Genomic DNA, 21,361 nt, shown 5'->3' with positions numbered 1-21,361 from the left:
TGATGTACGCGATGCTCTACACTAGGCCAGACATCTGCTATGCTGTGGGAATAGTCAGTAGGTATCAGTCTAACCCAGGCCAGGGTCATTGAACTTTAGTGAAGAACATCCTCAAGTATCTTTGGAGAATGAGAGACTACATGCTCGTGTATGGGTCTAAGGATTTGATCCTTACAGGATACACAAATTCTGACTTTCAGACTGATAGTTGACTCTCACAAGTCCACTTCAGGGTCAATTTTTACTCTTAATGGAGAAGCTGTAGTGTGACAAAGCACTAAGCAGGGTGCATCGCCGACTCCACGATGGAGGCGGAGTACGTAGCGACTTGTGAAGTTTCTAAGAAGGTTGTTTGGCTCAGGAAGTTCCTGATAGAGTGGAAGTTGTTCCAGATATATCTAGGCCCATCACCCTCTATTTGGACAATAGTGGTGTTGGCGAACTCTAAGGAGCCTAGAAGTCACAGCACGAAAAACACATAGAAAGGAAGTATCACCTGATCCGCGAGATAGTGCATTAAGGGACATGATTGTAATGAAGATCGCTTCGGGCACAATGTTGCTGACTCGTTTACGAAGGCTCTCACGGCTACAGTGTTTGAGGTTCACCTTCAGAGCATGCATCTTCGGGACTACCCGTGGCTGGACTAGGGCAAGTGGGTGATTTTATTGTACTGGGCCTTAGTGGAACAACCATGGTGCCTCGAGGCCGAGTGTAGATCTCACGGTGTGAACTTTAAGGGAGAAACATGAAGAGGATGAAATGAAGTATTATATACCCCATTTTTCTCTCACCGAGTGTTTTACATAGGGTTAATTAACTTAGAAAAATCCCGACTATTGCTTTTAACTAAGTGAACGTTTAATCTTCTCAAAAGACAACACTTGTTTTTTATGATTAAACAATTTTGATTAAAGTCTTATTAAACTATTTAATAAACTTTAGTCAAAGTTGCATGTATATAACAAATCTATCTAATTCACCTTTTCAGGTAGGTTCCTAGGTAGGGGTGGAACGTTTCCATCATCTTAAGTACCCCAGCCTAGATAGAACCCACCTTAGACAAAAGGTCCATTATAGATACATTTGTTACATATTTAATCATTTATAAGAATCAATTTAATCCTATTAAACTGATTAAAAGATTAAACTAAGATTTATAATCATATTAGAAATATGATCTTAGGTCTATCTCAATCATATTTTAAAACATTTTTAAAAATGATTATAACCTAAGATTTGCGTGCAACTCTTTATTATTAATTTTTTTTTAATTTCATTTAGTTATAACGATTATAAATAAATGAAACAATTAAAAACCATTCATTGCATGCTTGGCATACTTTAGTTAATCATAACATTTATAGATTAACCTAAGGTAGTGTCATGCTTCATGCAATCTCAATTTCATTACTAATATATATAACAATTACATATGATAATGTTGGGGATGATGCACTAAAGTCTCATGTCCTCTAGTTTGTAAACAGTTTGTACGCTGCTTGTGATGTATAATATATGATATTTACTAAACTTCTTGACTTTGCACATTTAGTTGTTTTATTTGCTTTACCCCAAACCAATAAACTAAAATCCTTTGTTGTCTTTATGTAACTTAAGCATGTATGTGATGACATACAAGTGAATCATGTCTTAAGAGATAACCAAAATGGTCAATAGTATATGGATATAAGAGGGAAACATTATCCTTGTAACGCTATGGATGCGGCCCGCTTTGTGGAACAAGTTACAAGTGTTGTGACTTGCTACAGATGGTCTAATTCTGATCATTCATGTAATGACCCGACCCCCTAGGACTTTAGTTAGGCCGTTACTAAATACATGCATGCATAGAACTTAAAACGACACCTTTTTATGGTAAAATAAATGTTAAATAAATAAGGTAAGTTCAAAAGTCCTTCATTAAATTCAAATATTAAAAAGAACAATAGGGTACTCATAATTCATAAATGTTAATAAATAAGTCTGAAAACAATTCTTAATAGTAAGTTTCAAACATCAAATCTGAAAGTTAAGCAAAACATGAAAAAAAATCTAAATCTCATGAGTGAAAGCATAAAACTGGTCCCAGTGGCTCGATCACGAATTCCGCTTGTCAATCGTCGATGCATCTCTACCCTTACCTGAAACATAAACATGAGAAAGGGTGAGATAAAATACTCAGTAAGTAACCCCACTACTGGGGTCAGGCTAGGCATCTATGTCCTCTAGATGCCTACCTCTGGTGGAACATATAAACTGCTCTAGTCCTCATGGGACACATACATACATGAAAAAATGATTTCTTTCCTACTGTAGTTAAGTATGCCCACTATCTCTAGTAAGACTCGTAGAACCCACAACCTCTGGTGAATCCCAAAGGAAACACAACCTTTGGTGAATCCCGAAAAAAACACAACCCCTAGTGAATCCCGAAGAAAACACAATATCTGGTAATCCCGAAGGAAACACAATCTAGTGAATCCCGATGGAAACACAATATCTAGTGAATCCCGAAGGAACACAATATCTAGTGAATCCCGAAGGAACACAATCTGGTGACTGAAGGAAACACAATCTAGTAAATCCCGAAGGAAACACAATACCTAGTGGGCATCTAACTAATCAGTAAAGACACTATCACAACCTCAATATCAAAATTATCACAATCTGGTTTCATAACATACATCTACACCACAACATCATGGCTATACAACATGCATATACGCCTCAATATCCTCATATCAAATACAATTTCAATGAATCAAGTATCATCTCTTACTAGCATGCAAGTATCTACGTGCACAAATAAATCTTTTAGATTCTCATATAAAAACATATATCGATCATACTATACTATCTGTTTATCATGCTATCGTCTTGTTTTGATATTCGTCTATTATGCTAGCATATATCTATTGTCTGGCCCATGGGCAGTTCCAGTAGTAAGATTACTTACCTCGATACTAGATTCAGATATCGACCCAAGCGGCAGTCTTCAATAATCAATCTTTGAATTCAATACCCCAACGAAACCTTAGCAACAACCACCTTTAATATTCCAATCTCCAAAATCTTCCTTTATTTAGACCCTGTTTCTAACTTTTAATCCCTTTCGCCCTTAAAATTTTCAATTCACAAAGAATTTAACTAACCCCCTTCCAAAATGAAACTAATTCTTGACATTAATTTCAAATTTAATTTGTGTGACATTAAAAGTCCAATTTCCATAACTTCCCTCTGATTAAACCATTAAATTGAAACACCAATTCCTTCCAAAATAAAATTAATTCTTGACATTAATTTCAAATTTAATTTGTGTGACATTAAAAGTCCAATTTCCATAACCTCCCTTCGATTAAACCATTAAATTGAAACACCCCTTCATTCCAAAATGAAATTAATTCTTGACATTAATTTCAAATTAAATTTGTGTGACATAACCCCTTCCAAAGTGAACTTAATTCTTGACATTAATTTCAAATTAAATTTGTGTGACATAAAGTCCAATTCCCACAATTTTCCTCTAACTAAAAAATTAAATTGAAACATCCCTTTCTCAATAATTGAATCTCAGTAATCCAATTAAATTTTCAAAATTAAAAAATAATCTTGAATATTACAAAATATTGAAATTACATTACAAACAAAATTTCGAGATGTCACAATTCATGTGGGGACGTGCGAGCGGGGACGTCCTATGCAAAAGAGTTTGTATAAGACCTAACCATGAGTTTGTATAAGACCTAACCATGAAGTGTTAACGTCTCGTTATATAACAGCATTCATGATAGAGACTTCACTTCACTAGGATAATCATAGGTAACATGACCTCAATCCTAAGCGAGTTGGGAACTCCTGCCATTGAGGGCGGTCCTTTGATTTGCATGGGTGCGAGTGGCCATTTCGCCAACTCAAACCTACCACTTTGGGGATTAGTTTGATTTGGGAGCTAGGAACTCAGCTACACAAGATGGAATTCACTCCTTCCCCAAAGTAGGGGTAAGTAGATAGATTTCTCCCTTAAGGGCTGATCCCAAGGCTTGAACGATATGACGCCACCTTCTCATAGCCTGAGAGGTGTTAACACATAGTTGGACTATGTTGTATTATTCGTTAGAGGGATTAGTGGTATTTAAGGAGTGAGATGTAACTACAGGGGCAAAACCATAAATTGGCCCAGTTGTACTTATGAGCATCTGTGAAAGGTTATCGTACTCATGATTAGTTATATCCGATGGACATAGAAATATATCTGTGGTAAGAAGAGTTCAGCGGTCAATCTTTAGTAGAATTCCTGGCAGTTAACGAATGGTGAATCTCGTGGCTAAAGAGTTTAGTCAGCTATTCACGTACCGTTAGAGCTTCGAGCCATAGGTCCATAAGGTCACCTTAGTAGCTTGGATACAAGTTGAGAATAAGTTTTTGGGTCAGTTTGAAATGTTCAAATTGACAAGAGAGATATAATTGAACTGGTTAATTATATATGATATGATTGACTAAATGTATGAGATACATTAATTTGGAGGAAATTGGGTATAAATATGATTTATATTAAGTAACACTATGGTTGATATATGATATCAAACTATATATTATGAATATAATATGATAATATTTATTAATTTATTAATTGGATGGTTATGAGATAATTGCCTACCATGTTCTCCGAAATCATATGTTAGTGGGATGCTCAATTTGGTTTTGTAACTGAATGATAAAATGAAAATTATTTAAATTTTGCAGGAGACACGAATAATCGCTCACGGTGTGACTAGCAAACGATCACCTAGTATTTGAGAGCCTACACGATAGCGCATCGTGTTTACAAAACGATCGCTCACACACGCGCGCATTCTCTAAACGATCGTTTACCTTTTGCTAGACGATCGCTTAGCTGTTACTACATGATCGTGTACCGCACACTAAACGATCAAGCACCCGACTATACGATATTCTTTCCATTCTCTCACTTGCTTGATCATAGTACACGATAGCCTTTCCTTCTCACCTCTACCAATTTCATCAAAGCCCACCCTTTGGATTCTCACTCCAAGAATATTGAGGGCTCCGAGTGGTGATGTCATCCCTGCTTTCTGGTGTTCGTGCGAAGTCATTCGAGGTAGACGATGGGAGAGTTGCTGAACGATTACCTGACTTTCTAATGAGAGGAGTTCGTTTGCGGAGAGAATGAGTTTACAAGTAAAGAAAGTCTTCACCTGGTATGTTCTCTCGGTCTCTTATTCTTTTTCCTTTTAAGCATGTCGATAATTTAGTAGTTTGAATGCATATTTGTTTATCTGAATATATATGTGAAAATTCTATCACAATGAATTGGAAAGATTCGCTTCCGCTCATAGGTACTCTTGTATAAGAGTTTCTTTAGATAAAGTAATGAAAGACGTTAATAACATACTATAAAAAATATACATTCATACTTTATATTATAACTCTTATAACATACATGATGCATGTATGTGTTATTAATACATACATGTATATAATATAACAATTATATTATATGATGCATGAGCATGCTATATAATTAAATCATGCATATTCTAATATTATAACCTTTATAATATAAAATGATGCATGAAAATAAATGCATAACTTATGGTGGAATTTTAAAATCTATATGACATATAAATTAATAAAACATACATCACATGTATATTTAAAAACTAAAAGTTAATGGACTGGGATAGGATACTAGTAAGATAATAAAATTGCTAATTATTACATTAATAAAAGCCATCTGGTTCGAAACAAGTGAAATGGGCATTGAACCGCTCGAACAAAGCCATGAACAGGTCAAATTATCAACCAAACTGCCCTCGAATCACTCGAACCAGGCGAACCACGAGTGAATGGGAGAAATTTCTCCGTTTGCTGCTTAGAGAGTTGGCAACACTAGGGCACAACGTCGTGATGCTACAATATAGTCTGCTACTGCACAGAATCGATCTTCCTCGAATCGACGTCCAAAATAAGCTTTATTTCACCAGAAAAACCTTTTAAAACAACACGAACGACTCGATACAATTATAACAAACATATAATCATATGTTATATCATATACAACACATAACATCTAGTTTAATATTGTATCATATACAACATATAACCTGTAGTTTCTTTTCTCTCACTAATGACATTTAATATAAATCACATGTACATTAAATTTTAATTAATTCATATAATTGACATTTGAACATTTAATTCCTCTTATAAATATATTTCAATGTATCAAATACATTATAGTAATTATATCATATATAATTAAATAAACTTAATTATATCACATATAATTAATTTCCTCAATTAATTTGAACAATTCAAATTAATCTAAAACTTGATCCTTATTAAATCGTTGAGCTACTGAGGGGAGCTCATGGACGTATAGCTTGAAGCTCCAACGGTTCGTGAATAATTAATTAATCTCTTTAATTAAATTATTTACCATTTGTTAACTATCTGACATTCCGATAAAGACCGACAGCTGCACTCTTCGCACCACAGATATATTTCTATGTCCATTGGATATAACCAACCCACAGTATAACGACCCTTCACAAATTGCTTGTAAGTATAGTTGGGCTAAATTACCGCTTTGCCCTTATTATTACATCTAACTCTTTAAGTACCACTGATTCCTCTAATGAACAACAAACCATAGTCCCACTATGACTAATCCCTCTTGGGCTAGGAGAGGGTGTGACACCACTTTGTTCAAGGCTCGAAATCAACCCTTAAGGGAGCAATTTATCTACTTTATCCAACATTGGGAAAGGAGTGAATTCCATATTATGTAGTTATGTTCCCAACTCCTCAATAAGATGAATCCCCAAATGGTAGGCATGTTGAGTCGGTGATCTGACCGCTCTCACCCATACATTTCGTGGTCCGATCTTATACAAACTCCTTTGTATAGAATATCCCCGCTCACATGTCTCCATATGAATGATTAGGACCAGTCTCATTTGTAGCACTTTACAATAATTATAACATCTACAAAGCGAGTCATACTCGTAGTGTAACTAGGATATGGTATCTAGCCTTATCCATCTACTACATACCATTTAGGTTATCACTTAAAATATGGTCCATCCGTATATCTCTACATGCATGTTTAAGCTACGAGATAACCTAGGAACTTAGTTTATTAATTTGTGATTAATGCAACAAAAAAATGAAAAAAATATATCATATATTTGATTAAATAAATAATGAGTTTGTCTAAAACATTTACAAACTATAGGACCCTACAAGATTTAGAGCATCAACCCCAACAACTTATAGGGGTAAAATAAACTTATGACCTTACTGTAATTACGAACAACTCGTGAAAGACCGACTTACGTAAAATGGTTATATTCATGGATGCAACATGTCCTATAGTGCATAAGAGTGCAACTATTGGTCTATAGTTGTTTGCCCATAGTTAATAAATGTTGATTAATTAATGAAATAGTATAATTAATTAAATCTCAAATCATTTTAACTTAAAATATGTAAGTCCATTAGGTTCAATTGCTAGCTCGCAACGGATTAACAAGGACATAGTTTGAAAGAATAATATGAATTGTTCATATTAGTTTAGAGAAATATATATTAATTGTACCTGGTATAATTAGTATATTGACACATTAGGAGATATAGTCAATATAAATATGATTTATAATGAAAATGATGTATTTTGGAGAATTAATATATTTAAATATGATTCAAGTATTTTAATATAAATAGAATATATATAAAAATTATAGGTTAAAAAGTTAATGTGAATGAGATTCATATTAAAACTATAGGTTAGGGAAGAAATGTCAATTTGAATATGATTCAAATATTTATTTAATTAAATATGAGTTATTTAATTAGATATATAATTAAATATAAAACATAGTTAATTTGGTTTGATTAATCAATTGATGAATTCATTTAATTAATGAATTATTTGCAATAATTAACTTCCCACTAACATAGTGAGGAGCAGGGAAGCTATTTTCTTTCTTAAATAACAGATGGTTTGGCTCTATTAGAGGTAGAAGAAATACATACCTTCAAGCTTTTCTCTCCTAATCTCATAATTTTACATAAATAAAAAAATTTCTATGTAAAAAAAAAATTTGTTCTCCAGTCAATTCCTTCCCTTTCTCATTAAAAAAGTATACTCGCACAAGTCGATTCTTTGCCAGAGAATAGTTGGGAAGAATTTTTGGATATATCTCATTGTAGAGAAAAGGAGATCGAGTTGCTGGGACACATTGAAGAAAGTATTCAAAAGTAATTTTTCTTAATCTTATTTTTTTGCTTAACCTAACATTGAATGTATAGCATGTTTCTCTCTATGTTTTGTTTTAATTCTGAATTTTCATCTTTCCAAATCAAAATAAAAGCGATAAATCGCTTCCGCTATGGGATTTGATCCTATCAAAGATATCCTTTATTTTTGTTGGGCAATGGTATTAGACCTTAGTTATTTTGTTGGTATGAGATTTATTTCGAAGATAATTTCATTTTATTCAAATTTGTTGATTTTATTACATATCAGAATTTGAGTTTTGTGTGTTGAAACCTACTAGAAATGGATTTAAACATTGGTCAGTTTGCTTGGGATTGTTGATCATTTTTTCTATATGCTGGGTTTTATATCCTTAAACTTGTAGTTAGAAAATGTAAATAATTGACTGTCATCAATAAAGAGTTATTGATGTTATTTCAATAAGTGTTATTGATTGTATTGTATCTGTTTTGTCTTAATAATCCTAAATGCAACAAACTAACATTCTAGGTTGTCTTATGAGTCTTGAACTGTATGTGAAGACATATGGGGATTAATGTTCAAGATACAACCTAAAGGGTCTATAGTATAAGGATAAGGATGGGTACCTTATCCTGGTGACACTATGGATACGACTTACTTTGTATTTGATACAAACACAATGATCCAACGCGTTTGTCCAGGCGACATGCGAGTGGGGGTATCATATGCAATGAGTTTACATAAGATCGGACCGCGAAATAGTAACCATTCGTTGTAACTCTGTTGACTAGTTAGGTTTTAATTTCAATAGGATGGCCTAGGAAACTTAGTCTTGATCATGAGTATGTTATGAACTATTGTTCATGGGAGATTTTTGTTGATTTGTATGGGTGAGAGTGGCCAACTCGCCGACTCAATATGCCTACCATTTTTTAGACAAGATCGAATGGGGAGCTGGGAACATAACAATACAAGATAGATTTCACTCCTTCCTTACGATAGGGTAAGTGGGTGAGTGTTCCCTTAAGTGGTGTCTCCATAACTTGAACAAAGGGCTCTACTCTCTCACTGGCTCAAGAGGGGTTTTTGTTTAATGGTTGGACCATAAACAGGTTATTCATTAGAGGAGCACTGATACATAAGGATAAAGAAGTAAACCAGGGTTAAAACGATAATTTTGACCCACCTGATGTTACGAACACTCGCGAAGGACTAATTTGATTTTATTGGTCTATATCCATGGATACAAAAATATATTTCTAGTGAGAAGAGTGCAGCAGTGAGTCTTTAGTGGAGTATACCCGCAGTTAACGAATATTGATTAATGTGGTTAATGAGTTTAGCTAATTAATCTCATATCGTTAGAGCTTCTGATCTATAGGTCCATGAGGTCTCCTTCTTAGCTTGTAAAAGGTATTGAGGTAATTATGTCTTGAATAGGTTTGAAATGTTCAAATTTACTTAAGGAGATAGTATAATGTATAATAATACATTATAATACAAAGTTTATATTTTAATTAAACGTTATAATATAAATTTAATTTTGGATATGATTCCAAATTAATTTATGAGAGAATCAAATATTTGAAGGAGTTCAAATATTAATTTAATATGAATTATATTCATATGAAAATTATAGGTTAAAATTAATGCATATTAGATGCACACTAAAACCATAGGTTTGAGAGAAATACAATTGAATATGATTCAAATGTAGATTAAATTAAATATGTAATATTTAATTTAATAATTAATTAATTAGAAAATCAATTAATTATTTAATTTAAGTTATTTAATTAAATTTGATTTAATTAAATTAATTGAATTAAAACTATACGTTATGTGAGAGATGTTCATTTAAATTATTAACCTATATTTAATTAATTATTAATCAATTAATTAATCTACATTTAATTAATTTTAATTAATTAATTAAGTTAATTATTTGATTTAATTTATTAAATTAAATAAATTTAAAAAGATAACTCCCACGTACGAGACCTATTAGAAAACGTGAGATACTTCCCACGTTTAACTCTCAGACTCTCATGCATAATATACATAGGAGATGAAAAAAAAAAAAACATTGAACATCAAAATTTTTTCACATAATCGTTCGGGTGAAAAAAGCTCTCTAAATTTCTCTCTCCCCCCAACAAACCAATAACCCCAAATTCTCATAGGTTCCCTATTGGTTGTGTTCGTGCATTCAATCCTAAGGAGAATTGGTCCTTTCATCTGAGTTGTCAATGTAAGTAAGTGTTTTTTTCCCTTTTATTTAAGACTAAATTCCCAAATTGTATAGCATGTTTAACTTAAATTTTGCAGTCGGTTGAGGGATTTAGATCTTTGTGTTATTCTGTATATTTTGCCAATATACTGATATTTTGGAATCTAAGCTAATTACGAGTTGAGTCTTGGTCTTTTCCGTTGTATCAGGACTTTTATCCCTTCACTGCAGTGTTTAAAAATTGGTAGTCTTTTATGTTTACGCGGTTATGCTATTGACTACTCATGCAACCACAACAAAGCAATAGCCACCAACATAAATTTCACAACACTACACTATCCAAACATAAATTTCACAAACACTATACTCCCCCATCAAAAGACACAAAGCTCAAAAATCAAAATGTGTTGAGGCTGAGTTTATAGACCCTGGAGTGGATAAAAGGGAAGATTGAAAATTTGAAGAAAAGATCAAAGACATCAAAAAGAGAGATTAAATGCATATACAAAATGGGTATTACATGTTTGGTTTGATAGAAGCATTCGAGTGATTTCTATTCAACATTTACTCATTTAATCCATTGTTCGCTATACAACAATAGACAATCCAACAAGCAAAAAAAAAAAAAAAAACAAAAATCACCCTGTATTCATGGATGGAAAGTTGTCCAGGTTTTCTATCAATCAAATAATATTTATAATGTCGATATAGCACTTCAACGAACAAATAATATTAGTAGCAAGATCGGATCGAACCACAAGGAAGCACGAATGTTAGTTCATCAAAGTCCATTTTTAGCTTAAGCGGTAAATGGGGAGGGGGTAGTGTGAAATTGATAGTCGGAGGATAAATGAGCTAAAGAAAAAGCGATTGTTCTTTTGGAAGGTAAAGTAAGACGATGCATTTAGTTTATGAAAATGGAATCCCCCCATTCGTAATTATGGTCCTAGGATATAACTCAATCCACTCAAACACATAACCTACTTAAGTGGAAATGCTGACATTAAGCGTCCTAAGTTATTAGTTAAGATTTTACCCTAATTAAACTATATGTTGATTAACTAACAATGAAAATCATTTGTTAATTAACCTAACCACAACATGATTAGTGCATGGAAAAGCCGATTAAATCAAGATTATTCTTTATCTCTAATATACTCAAGACAGCTATATGCTGTTAACGGAAGCGCCATGAAAACAAACATACACCCATGAGATAACTGATAGCTCTAAAAAAGAGCTATAATTTCTAGCTTAATTTAGACCCATAAATGGATTTTTAATGTTAGTTATCCTATTTTGTAGGTCTTGAGTGCCTAAGAGGTAGAACCGAGTATTTTGAGTCAAATGAGGTTAATTTGAATCAATTTGGAGGTAATTTGACTATCTAGGCTTCAAAGGAGGAGAATTGACCAAAATACCTTTGGTGGTAGCGTTGTAGCCCTAATGCAATGGTCCCGTGCAATGTTGTAAGGCAAAATGCATGGATGCAGGGCAGCGTTGCAATGCTGCCAAGAGTATTGCAACACTGCGATGATTGATGGAGTGCCACGAGTGCGCACGCACAACATAGTGTCACACCAAAGCCACATGCCACGTTGACGCTTGAGTGCTGTTATGGACAAGAGTGTTGTAACGCTCTCTACAACGTTGCAACGTTGCCCCCGATTTCTATATTTAACTTTTTACAATTTAGGTCAAATTTTATTAAAAAACGGATGGAGGTCGAGGAGTCGCTCCTAGTTCTTCCCATTCCTTTATCTTTTTTATATCTTTAGAGTAGATTTTTATTTATTTATTTTTTTTTGGATTGTAAACGATGAATTGGTTTGTCCTCTTTGATTTGTCTATGGATTTCTTGAGGTAACTTTTATATCTAGTTTTTGGAGCATTAATTCTTTGCTAATTTCTTAAGAATTATGTTTTCTTAAATGAATTGCATGCTGAATTTCTTTCTTCTTTGAATCCGTGTTAATTTCTATAGGCATATTTGTGAGGTTGACTTTTTACAGATCAGCATGCATAGCTAATCGATTCTTAGTTACGTCACGTCCTTGCCAAAATGTCTAGCTAAAATCACTCAAGTAGCAATAGTTAATTGCGTATTTGATGGCAAATCCTAGAATGCATTGATTCCTAGGTTCGAAGATAATTTTGGTTAATGAATTAGGTTATCCCATTTGTTAATCAACACAATAGAATCCTTGTTCATAATGCATGTGTTTTTAGTTCTATATGGACACCATCGAACCGAATAGAATTTAGAAGCATGTAGATTAGTTAGAGTTTGACATTTCCGACCATAATTGATGCTTAGGGGTTTGATTTTTTCTAGTTGTCTGACTTTGTAGAGGCTAGTTAGGCCGCATCGAGCTAGTTATTGTGCGCGCATGAATCGGTTGCATGTTTAAGTTATAGAAGTCGATGATAGAAATTGCATTGAATGGCTCTAGAAAGTAGATAGACCAATCCTAGTTTACATTTATCACTTGCATTTTAATTTCATGCATGTTCTTCATTCTATCCAAAACTAAACCCTACGTTTTTACTACTTTTCATAGTGAAACTTAGCTTACGTGAGATTTAATTCTTGGGCTCTATGTGGTTTTACCCCGTACTTGCCACTTGTGCCACCTAGTAGTATAAGTAATGCTTCGATGAATTTTACAAATAATATATATTTGGTTAGAGGTTGTAGGTGATGACGATTCTCTGCAAAAAAAAAAAAAAAAATGGCATCATTGCCAAGGAGGCAAGCCAATTAATCTCTTTTAGTTAAATTTGACTTGTAAACTTTAATAACCCCAAAAGTGGTTTTTTTTCCTTGTGTCTACATGTTGTATCATGGTAGACGATTTGAACATCTATTATGCACTTCTTGTGAAGCAAGTTGATTAGTGGAGAGAATAAGAGGTAAGAGAATTTAGTGAGCTTAAAAATAAAATATATGAACTAACCTCTCTTGTTCAAGTTTTGGCTATTAGGCAATTGTCGAAGCTTGAGACATGTCGAGTCTGTTTATTTCAAGGTCATCCATTTGAAACATGTCCTCAACTTTCACATGGTTCTGTGCACGTAGCCTATTCCCCTTGGGAGATGCCTAGCCCAAGCTTGATGTTGATGCATGCTTCTTCTGCCAATTCAGGTATTTCGTTGGAAGATGTGGTTAGGAAACTTTCTAAGAGCTCTTATGAGTTCGTGTAGGAACCCCCCTATAGTCATCGGGAATTTTCAAGTTACCAGCAGGATAGCTTCTATTCCGAGTCCAAAGCTAGAACTAATTTTTAGAGTCTGAGTGACCTTGTTGCTCAGATCACTGAATCAGTTGGGAGACTTGAAGAGTCCTTGGTGCAACAATCTTCTGAGACTATTGAGATGAGTAGTGGAGTGACTGGCATCAACCACCCCATTGAGCAGTTGATTCCTCACAATTCTGGCCAAGGTAAGACATTAGGTTCTTTAATGTATTAACTTGCTAATGGTTCTTTCGAGCGTGAGCAGGAGTCTATTGAGCCTCTCATGAAGATTCAAGCCTCCATGCTAGTTAAGTTGAATCCTAATTCTTAAATTGCAAATTTCGTGCTGACATTGAAGATTCGATTAGAGCTTTCCATCGTCTGTGGTGCCGAGGCCAACCTTATTGAAGAATTCTCCTTGACGAGTGATGATGAAGGTGTATATCCCCCACCGTGTCAAAAAAAAAAAGTCAGTGAGGTTAAATATGAGCCTGAGCTTCATCTCGAGGAGCCCTAGGTGATAGAGTTAGAGGCTACCGAGCCTAATCCTATTCTTCCCTCTGACATCTCATATATTTTTTTATTATTGCTAATTTTTTCCTTACGAGTTAGAGTCAGTTGTGGAGTCTTTTATTTCTTTAGGCTTGATTGAGCCATTTGAGTCTTTTGATTATTTTTTTGTTCTTTTTTGCAGATAATAAAAAAAATACCAAATTCGACCTGTCTGGTTCTTCTCAAACTATAAAGAGTCTTATATCCATACCAGGTTATATTGACTCATCTAAGAAGGGACTAGAGAAATATGAGAATTTCTTTCGGCCTTGACAAGAGACAGGTCACATTGAGTAACCGACGTTAAAAATTTTTGCTTCCTGGATACAAACAAGCTCCTCTTCTTGGTTCTAAAAAGAAAGAAGACCAAATTGAAGTGAGTGGCAGCCTACCCACCACCCTGTGCACGATAACGTTGTCAGAGGAGTCTTTATCTTCCCATGTACTTTTTATCTTATAGAGCTTAACTAGAGATACATTGGAGACAATGTATCGATTTAAGTTGGGGGGGGGGGGTACCGTAGGGTAGTGTTTCTTTATAACTTGGGGTCCTTGAGCACTGTGCTCAGACATTGTTGTGTGCTCGAATGTTTGTTTGCTTTGTTGTTTAGTTGTTATGATGTGAAGTTTATGACACATTCTTCCTATGATAAATTTTGCATGAAATAATGTTATGAGAGCATAATCATTATTTTTAGCCCAATTTAAATTTTTTTGTTGTCTTTCATGCATCTTTGAGTCATTTTTTTTGTGAACATAGGTCTTGCATACTTAGAATTATATTATCTGGTTCATATTTCTGTTGCCACCTTGAAGGGTCCACTACTTAGAATTGTATTATCTGGTTCATATTTTTGTTGCCACCTTGAAGGGTCCACTTTTGACTTAGGCGTAACTCTACTTGTTTTAGAGTAAAACTAGACAATGAGAATCGAAAAGCGCCTAGTGTGTTATAAATAAAAAATAGTTGCTTGAAAAAAAAAGAAGGGAAAAAAAATGAATGAGACAATTGCTAGCTTACCTGTGGAAAAAAAAGGTGTGTGTATGTGCATGGATAGAGGTGAAAATAGCTTCCTCCACCGTGTCAAGTAAGGGCCTCGCGAGAAAAGAGTAGATAGGTTCCCGACAGTTGAGTGTGAAAGCTAGCTCTTTAGGTAAATGAAATGCCCTTTATGTTTTTTGTGTGTGTGTTTAGGCACCATTGTCTTAGTGGTTCTCTTTTTTGTAAGTTTGGTATGTCCAACATCGATAACTAAGCCAGAGTAAAGGGAAAATGGATCGAGAACCTTATAAAACCTTTCTGGAGCATGCAAGCTTAACTTGCAAAGCTCTAGGATCACTCATGCATGAATTGGCTTAGAATCATTATTAAAAATGCACTTCATTGATTGATTATAATCGAATTTCATTCTTGATTGTAAATTTATCCAAATTGACTATCGAGACTAGAGTAATAACTTTAGCAATTAGAGCAAGCAAATTTTTATATGACTGAATATATTGGCTTGAATATGTTTCTATCTTGCTTGACCCAAGCAAGATTTAAGTTGGGGGTGTTTGATAGCTCTAAAAAAGAGTTATAATTCCTAGCTTAATTTAGGCTCGTAAATTGATCTTTAGTGTTAATTATCCTATTTTGTAGTTGTTGATTGCCCAAGAGGTAGAACCAAGCAGTTGGAGTCAAATGAGGTTAATTATAAGCAATTTGGAGGTGCTTTGAGCATCTGGACTTTAAAAGAGGAGAATTGATCAAAATGCCCCTGATCCTAGCATTGCAGCTCTAGTGCAACACTCCCGTGCAATGTTGTAAGGTAGAATGCATGGATGTAGGGCAGCGACTGCCCAAGAGTGTTGCAGTGCTGCGAATATTAACGAAGTGTGATGAGTGCGTGTGTGCAACGAAGCATCACATCAAAGTCGCAGCACCACGTTGACACTTGTGGGCTGCCTCGGCAAGAGTGTTGCAACGCTCTTCACAACATTGCAACACTTCCCCCGATTTCTATATATACCTTTCTTCAATTTAGGTTAAATTCTATGCAAAAACTGATAGAGGTCGAAGAGTGGCTCCTAGTTCTTCCCTTTCCTTTATCTTTTTTGTATCTTTAGGGTAGATTTTTAGTTTGTTTTGGATTGTAAACTATGAATTGGTTATCCTTTTCGATTTGTCTATAGATTTCTTGAGGTAATTTTTATATCTAGTTTTTAGAATGTTAATTCTTTGCTTTTCTTGAGAAGTCTGTTTTCTTTAATGAATTGCATGCTGAATTTGTGTCTTCTTCGAATTCGTGTTAATTTTTATAGGCATGTTTGTGAGGTTTACTTTTTCACACATGAGCATGCTTAGCTAATCAATTTTTAGTTACATCACGTTCTTGTCAGAATGTCTAGCTAAGATCACTTAAGTAGCAATAGTTAATTGTGCATTTGATGGAGAATCCTAGAATGCATTGATTGAAGGTTCAAAAATAATTTTGGTTAATAAGTTAGGCTATCCAATTTGCTAATCAACACAATAGAATCCTTGTTCATAATGTCTAGAGTTTGAGTTGTTCCGAATCCCATGTTACGACCCTCCGAGGGGATAGCCGTTTGTTAAGCGACTAGAGAAGTCAACAAGTAAGCGTAACATAGAAATATCACGGTCTGAACTAACGGAAGAGACCATAAGACATGTTGACATATCCCTCACCCATTTACTATGAACTACTACCCCTATTCACCTTGTTCTTGACTTATGCAAAAACTTTCGAATGGAGGTCACTCTTAGGGTGACTCAAAGTCGATCATGAATCTCACGGTGTAAACTCTTAAGGACGTGAGAGCTAAAAATAACATATGTACATGTTATTAATCTCCTACTAAAGTGTTCTATATGTTTGGGTATATTCTTTTACTTAGGCATATTTTGGCTAACAAACAACCTAAATCTATGTGGTTTATCCAAGTATAACGTTTACATTTGGATTTAACCTACGATGTCTAGGTGATAAACTAGTTTTAAAACCTCACACTGCTCAGCATGCTCATAAAATCGATTAACAACGCTCAGTATATCGACTAAAATCCCCAAGTAGGAGGTGTTACGTTAACCGTCAACTTAAGTACCTCAAGCCTTAGACAGGATTATAGACTGATTGAATTGCTAAAAGCATTTTATACAATAACGACCAATTTTAATTATTAAAACAAGTTGTTATTCAACCTAAGTGAGTATGAAACTTAACTTTGTTATAGGTTTTAAATATCTAACTCATTTTATAACCCTTATAAAATCATAGACATGCTATAGCAAATGCTTAAGCATTCCATACATTATTATAACAATTATATTAATCTTATTATAACATTATAACCACTTTATAACATATATCAATGCATGAAACATGCTTTCCTATGGTGGGGTTTTAAATCTGCATGACATACAATATGCACATACATGTTTAATTTAAATATAACCTACATCCCATGCATAAAATATTTAAACAACATTTGATATGGACCAACTTTGGCATCCTAAGCAAGAAAAAACTAATTTATTACAATAATAAATTAAAAAATAACTCCAAAAAGCCTTTGGATCGTTTGAAGCAACTTGAACCAGACCCGAACCACCCGAACCGACCTTCCAAGGCTCGAAAAGAGGATAAACCAACACAAACTAGGTCGAATCGGACCCCAGGCCACCAAACTGCTCTTGCGAACCACTTCATAGACGTGCACACTTTTGGGCTCGGATGAGCAGCATCGCAACACTCCATCCGAGCGTTGCAACGCCTAGAGTTCAATCAAGAACAGTGTTGCAATGCTATCTGGGCAGCGTCGTGACGCTGCCTGGTAGTGTCTGATTCTCCAAATTTTCCAGCTGAGCTTGCTTACTTCAATCTTTAATTATGACCTAGTTTCAACTCTATTGGCTCTAATAAAATTACAGACCCTTAATCACGCATTAAAACTCATCAACCAAGAGCATATTACAAATTCAACAACATATCAAAGAGAAAACTAATGCCAAAGTTGGATTAAAAACCATATCAGTCACCAAACATGCATTGCTAGAAATTCACCCACCAAACTCAAATTAATGTTAATTGTGTGCTTAAATCATGCTCTGATACCAACTGATAAAATAAATATGAAAAATATGGAAACTAACAGAATCATTAAGCACTCTAGTTACACTTAATTTAAGTTACAAGCATGCTAAAAAACAGTTTTTCAAGTAAAAAGGGTTTCAAGCATGTATACCTTTGAAGAATCCCTCTTAATCCTTGTTGTACCTTACGTATTTTACCTTCAAATGCTTAGTAGACCACCAAGAGGAGCTTCTCTACTATTCTAAGCCTTGGATTTGAGTGGTAGAACTCAAAATTGAGAAGGATCTCAAGTGGGCAGAGAGGGTTTGAGAGAATTTCATAAAATATTCAGAAATTTTCATGAATTCAACATACAATCTCATTTCCATTTTGTAGTTGAAGTTCTTTTAATCAGTTAAAGCATGCAAGCATTTAGTCTTTGAACTAATTTATACCTCAATTAGCACTAAGTGAGTGGGAAAAGTGTCAAAATATGGAAAACTCCACTACCAACTTCAAAAGTTGGAAATTTTCACTTTCAAATTCATTTTTTGATTTTTTAAATTAATTCAATTAAGAATAATTTAAAACCTTAATTAAATTTCCATAAATTGAATTTAAAGAAGAAAAATGATTTAATTTTAATTAACTATTTAAACTAATTTAATTAATTAATTAATTAATAATTAAATATCAAATATTAAATTAATAAAATACCCAATTCAAATATGAATCCTATCAGGTAAGCAATATTTAAATAAAAATTTCAATATCTTAAACTCTCCAAATATGTTTAATTTTGATAAATTTAAACGTTAATTATATCAAATATAATTGTGCAAACCCTAGTTTAAAATTGAACACTTCAATATTCAAACCTTAAATTGAAACTTGAACACTTCAAATTGAAACCCTAAACTGAATTTGAACACTTCAAATTCAGTTAATATTCTAATCCAAGGTTTATTCTTTTGCGAGCCAATAGAGAGACCTTATGGACCTACTGATCATGAGCTCCAACGATATGTGATTAATCAGTTGAACTCTTTAATCTGAATTAATCAATATTCGTTAACCACTAAGACACACCACTATAGCTCGATGGCTGCACTCTTCTCACTATAGATATATTTCTGTCTACTTGATTTAACCATAATCAGTAAGTTGACCCTTCACAAGTTGTTCGTAATAACGATTGGGTCAAATTCTTTTTTACCTTTGAAAGTACATCTTACTCCTTAAGTCCCACTGATCCTCTAATGAACAATTGGTTTGTGATCCAATCACTAAATCGAGTCTCTCTCGGGTCAATGAGAGGGTGGGGCCCCTTGTACAAGACTTGGAATCAACACTTAAGAGAAAAAACTATCTACTATCCCTAAATCGGGTAGGAGTGAATTCCATCTTGCACTCTATGTCCCCAGCTATATACCCGATCTTACCCATGAAATGGGAGACTTATTGAGTCGGCGCTATTAAGCCAACCCTCATCTATGAAAATCTAAGGATATCCAGAATAAACAGGAGTTCATAGTTAGCTCAGGATTCAGGTTGAGTTACGTAGATCATCAATTTGAAACAGTTAGACTTAAACAGTAAACAACGTTATAAAGTAAGGATGACCTATTTCTTGGTCCCGATCTTATACAAACTCATTGTATAGGATGCCTTACTCGCATGTCTCCACATGAATGATTCAGGATCACATCGTTTGTACTACCTACAAAGTGGGCCGCGTCCGATAGTGTTACCAGAATAAGGTACATAATCTTATTCATAGACTATTGACTATTTTGGCTATTTACTCGAACTTGATCCATCTGCATGTTTCCACATAAAGTTCAAGTGTTCATGTAATAGCCATGGGCCTTAGTTTATTGGATTTAGTCAATGAAAGTACAATTTACTTATTCAACAATAGTTTTATTCAATAAATGTTAATACATCTTTATTGCAAATAGAATATGTTTAACATTACAAACTACGAGTTTTAGGATATACAACCCAACATAGAGGTCATAGGTGACGACAGTTCTCTACCCAAACAATAACTTATGCTACTTTTGCAATATAGACCTAACAATTATGGATTAGATGTGAAATTCTAACATTTAACATACATAAACGATTGAGTTATCAATCCTAAACATTCATTCATGCTATAGAATAAAATAAGAGACAAAGATGTGAAAATAGATAGAAATAGGGAATTTCAAGAATAAATCCTCTCATAAATGCCAAAAGGGTTCATCCAATCCATAAACTAAATCATTCAAGCAAAGATTACATACCTTGAAAATACATAATCAAGGCTCAAAAACATCAATCCAAAAATAATCTGAAAGAAACAACATAAGACTAAGAAAATAGGTGGCAAGGTGAAAAAGAACTTAGAAAAGGACCATAGCTCATAATGGGTGTCTCCCTCTCAAACTCTTTGTAGAAAAATCCTGAAAAATAAAGTGGTATTTATAGAAATTGATGGAGCATCGGAGCATTAGTAAGTGGTGCCGCAACGCTAAGGACATTCAAGTGTAGCACCTAGGGACATTGCAACGTTATGCATACGTGTGGGTTAGTGTTGCTACTTCGCCCTTACTACTGCTTTAAGCAATGTGCATGGGCCTGTAGCTTTGCAGAGCAACGTGTCTACCGATGCCTTACTCCAAATTGCTCTATTGAAGCTCGATTTGCATTCGAACTGTCCCGATGGCTTTTTATGCTAAATAACGGTCTAATTACTCAAATAAACATTTAATGCATGAGAAATAGCATGATTCAAACAATGAAAGATAACTCATTTTGAGTTATCACATACATTGCCAAAAAAAAAAAGAACCTTATGAGAGAAATAAAACAAAAGCAGTTTTTAAGGGATAGAAATACCCAAATCTTGCAGTGGCAAGCAGTGAAAGGGCAGTAGTGGGCGAGCGGTAGAAGAAAGTGAAGGAAATCAAACAAGAGGATTTCCATGAACAGCGGAATAGATCATTCCAAATTA

This window comes from Benincasa hispida, chromosome 6 (genome assembly GCF_009727055.1).
Source record: "Benincasa hispida cultivar B227 chromosome 6, ASM972705v1, whole genome shotgun sequence".
In the NCBI taxonomy this organism is placed as follows: domain Eukaryota; kingdom Viridiplantae; phylum Streptophyta; class Magnoliopsida; order Cucurbitales; family Cucurbitaceae; genus Benincasa; species Benincasa hispida.
This window is presented reverse-complemented; position numbering follows the sequence as displayed.